Source organism: Cynara cardunculus (genome assembly GCF_001531365.2).
Source record: "Cynara cardunculus var. scolymus isolate 2C chromosome LG 10, CcrdV1, whole genome shotgun sequence".
Lineage (NCBI taxonomy): Eukaryota > Viridiplantae > Streptophyta > Magnoliopsida > Asterales > Asteraceae > Cynara > Cynara cardunculus.
The window spans coordinates 18,963,243-18,967,841 of NC_037537.1; the positions used below are offsets into that span (position 1 = coordinate 18,963,243).

At 33.3% G+C, this 4,599-nt stretch overlaps 1 pseudogene; it reads left to right on the forward strand.

The window, feature by feature from the left end:
• The first annotated feature begins 782 nt into the window (after positions 1-782).
• The window catches only part of LOC112520075, a 16,942-nt pseudogene continuing 13,125 nt past the window's right edge, over positions 783-4,599 (forward strand).

The window sequence follows — 4,599 nt, forward strand, 5'->3', positions numbered from 1 at the left end:
TGTTAAATAAACGTAAAATGAAGAAACATAAACAAACAATCATAAATGAACAAACAAAAATGAGCAAAAAGCAACCACCAATATTCATCATTTCGCTCTTTAAAATAACATAACAAAATAAAAAAAATTGAGTAACTTAAAAGGAATAAAAAAGAATTATATATAAAAAGAGAGGGGGAAGGATCATACAAGAAGTTAAATATTTTGCAAGAAGACGAGAAGTCTTAATATCATATATGATTACAATTCTTTGGTGTGTTGTATCATATATGATTATGGGGGTGTTTGATTATAGATAATAAACAGTAATCAATGAGAATGAAAATAAAAGAAACTGTTTAATTTTCTATAATATAATGGACTCATTCCTCTAGAAACCCAAAATTTCATTCCTGGTTAAACTAGGTGGGTGGGTGGGTGGGGGGATAAAAATTCACTCTCATTTTTATTCCCTGTCATTTTCATTTTCTTTTTCATTTTCTTTTCATTCCTCAGCATTAACCAAACAAACCCTAAGCGTCTATGTATTGTCAAGTAACATGTGTTTAATCATTAAAAAAAACGAAAAAAAGTATTTCTAAAATTTGGCTAAAACATATGGAGTGATTTTGCAAACGCTTAAAGGCCGTTTACCAAAATGCTTACCCGGTAAATGCTTAACGTTATGAGTCAACGCTATAATTTTATTTTATTGGGTAAGATTGCAGTACATCAAAACGTATCCTATACAATAATTTACCTGGTAGGCGCTTATCCGAGTAAGAGTCGCCACCATCACCATCATGCCAAAAAAGGGTTTTATCGTCGTCGTAGCTAACGAAAGTGGTGGTGCAGCGGCGGTTGTACGGGAGCTGGGTGGGCCGGTGACGGTGGAGGAGATAAAAGTGGATCCACCGAAAGCATCAGAAGTCAGGATCAAGATGTCGTGTGCGAGCATTTGTCATACCGACATTCTATGTTGTAATGGCTTTCCCATTGTACGTAGTTGTCGAAAATGGTTTGCACGTAACGTTTTGAAATATCTGGTTATGTATTTTGATCTAACGTTTTTCTACGATTGCATCCTTTATTTCCGCATATTCCTGGACATGAAGAAGTTGCGTACGTACGTCACTCGTTTTAATAATAATTCACTAATTTATGGATTAATTATATATCATGGTTTTGTGCAGAATGATAGAGAGCGTAGGGATAAACATGAAAACTAAAGTGAAGCCGGGGGACATAGTGATGCCACTTTACCTCGGTGAATGTGGACAATGCTTGAATTGTAAATCAGGAAAGACCAACATTTGTCATGTGCACCCACTTGTCCTCAATAGTCTCATGCCTGACGGCACTTCCAGGATGTCGGTGGCTACAACCGGAGAAACCATATACCACCACTTTAGTTGCTCGACATGGTCGGAGTACATGGTCATTGACATCAACTACGTGCTCAAGATCGACCCAAAGATGCCTCTCCCTTACGCCAGTTTCTTGTCGTGTGGGTTCACCACCGGATTTGGCGCACCCTGGAAGGAGACCCCGATTCACAAGGATACCTCTGTTGTTGTTTTTGGCCTTGGGGCGGTTGGTCTCGGGGTACATAACTCATCCTGCACTTGACGTATAGTAATTGTTCGATTATAATGCACACCTGTATGACAGATTTACTGGGTTCTTTTGATTTGACTAATTTACAGGCTATAAAAGGAGCACAAATGCAAGGGGCATCGAAATAATAGGAGTGGACATAAATGAAACTATGGTGGCGTTTGTTTTTTAAGAGGTGCTGAAGTCTGAAGTCTGAATTCACTTCTGATTTTTAAGAGGTGGTGCTGAAGTCTGAAATCTGAATCAATCAGACTGTTTGTTTTTTGCGTCTGAAATCTGAAGTTTGAAGATAAGAGATCGAGAGTTGATATGGATTGACAGTTGACARARTTGAGAGATGAGAGATCGAGACATAAGAGTTGATCCAGAGAAATCGAGCGTAAAGAGATCAGAGTAGGTAGGCGACGATTTGAAATAAGAGGTAATAAGAGGTTTCTCAACCACTTAAATTTTCAGGCCTAATAAGAGCTTTTAAGCTCTTAATTGGAAAAAAAAAACAAACACACTGAATCCTCTTATGTCTGACCGATTCAGACTTAAGAGGACATTAAAAGTTTTTTTATTAAAAACAAACAGCCCCTAAGTCAACTAAGGGAAAGGTGTTTGGGATGACCGATTTCATCAACCCTAACGACCATCCAAATCAACCGGTCTCCGATTTAGTGAAAGATATTACCGACGGGCTAGGTGTGGACTATAGTTTCGAGTGCACCGGAGTCCGATTGCTATTGAACGAAGCCATCAAGGCTTCCAAAATTGTAAGCACAATACATGATCCTAATTAACTTTCCAATTATCAGAAGATTTTGGAATTGCTTATTTGAAACAACTTATGTTTTTCTATAAAAATATTTATCAACTTATTATAAGTCAGAATGGCTTAACTTCTTCAAAAACTCCTTATTACCGGTTTGGCACCAATATAAGTTGTTTATCCAAACCACTTAAAAGTGCTTATTACCGGTGCCACACCGGAATAAGTCAATAAGTTGTTTTTATAAGCAATCCCGAACACCCCCTTAATGATTATAATTATTTAAATTTCAGGGATTAGGGACAATGGTATCGATAGGCGTTGGATTAGACCCGAATTTGGCAATTAAAAATACAGCATTACTTTGTGGTCGGACCGTAAAAGGGTCATTTTTGGGTGGCGTAAAAACCCGATCAGATCTTCCCATCTTGATTGGTAAATGCATCAATCAGGTAAAAGTTATACCGTTACATGACATCCATTTTTGGGTGGTGCTTGATTGGTTTGAGCTTAACTCCAAAGATCAAAAGTATCAGGAGGTCCCAAGTTCAAATCCAAGAAGGAATAAAAATCCCCTTATAGCTACGAAGGTTCAAATGCTATGACTCTGTGATATCTGCAAAGCAGGTGGTCGTTCTGGGATTAGTGGACTCGCATAATGGGTTGAATATCCAGGTTAATAAAAAAAAATTCTTTTTATTATATTTATCTTTGTTTTTCCAACAGACGTATTAGCATTCTTTTTTATACATTTCGTTTTCTTTTGTATGATATTAATTATGAAATTGCAGGATATAGAACTGGACAAGCTTTTAACACACGAAATACAATTCGAAAATATGCACGAAGCATTTGATATATTGAAGAAACCCGATTGCCTCAAAATTCTCTATCAACTTCTGATTAAAATGAATCATGTAGGTGCCGTTTACCAAGCGCTTACCCGGGTAAGCGCTTACCAAGTCATTTTACTTTACCGGATGAATATGGCAAGGGCTAATATCTTACCTGGTAAGAACGAAAGCAAGAATCGAGAGTCTTACCTGGTAAGTAAGGACGAGGACTCTTACCATGGTTAGCGCTTACCAGGATAAATTGTTGTATATGAGACGTTTTAATGAATAAAATCTTACCCGACAAGTAAACGATAATATTAAATTTTACCGATAAGTATTTACCGGGTAAATCTTGTAATATACCACACCCGTGAAAACAAAGTTTGTGACCTTTTTTTAGTCAATCAATAAAAAGAAAATGGTTGTGATCAGATGTAATTTTTTTTAATATTTATTTAGTTATATTCAAAATAGAAAGAATGTATACTATATTATAAAGTATTTGACAAAAACTCTTAAAAACTATTTTTTATACGTGAAGTACTGTTTATTGATACATATTACTTAAAATTTAAGATTACAAATAAATTGTATGTAAGTACAACTTATTAAAGCTTCATGTTTGAATTTGTATAACTAACTGTAGATAAATATAGTCAAATACAAGATAAATATTTTATTTTAAATATAAAAAATCTAGAATATAATTAAAATAATCATTGAGCTCTAACAGAATAGTTAATTATTATCCTTGTAAAAAATTATATTATTTAATCAATAACAAATTACTTCGTTATTAAATCTAAATTAAATTATAATTAAAAAATTAAATTAAATAAATTACACAAAAAACAAGAACTTTTGAATAGTTAATCTGATATTAATATCGATATATTTATTTTCAAAAATTTATGATATCTTCAAATTTAAAAACCGTATTACAAAATCTACGGAGATGGAATAAAACGAAACATTAAAATCGAGATATATCTTGTTACGTTGTGCAAGTACATTTCTAGTATGAACCAAATACATGTGTTTTTATGATAATATTAATCAGATCAATTCCGTTCAACACTACGATAAAATTGATTTTATATGACACCTAAAATGTAGAATTGTCTTCCAAAAAGTTCTATAAGACTTAAGTTTGTATGACCAAACCAAAAAATGTCATATATAAAAATGTTACAATAGATTTATAGGACAGTTTTAAAAATTAAATTGATATACAAAAATTAACAATGCAGATAATCAATACTTTTTGTATAAAATTGAAAAGAAATAACATATATTCATTCATCTAAATTATTATTTTAATAATATACTAGAAAGGTACTCGTACAATGCAGTGAGATACATCTTGATTTTAATATTTCATTTTATTTTTTATCTCAATCGATGTTATAATAT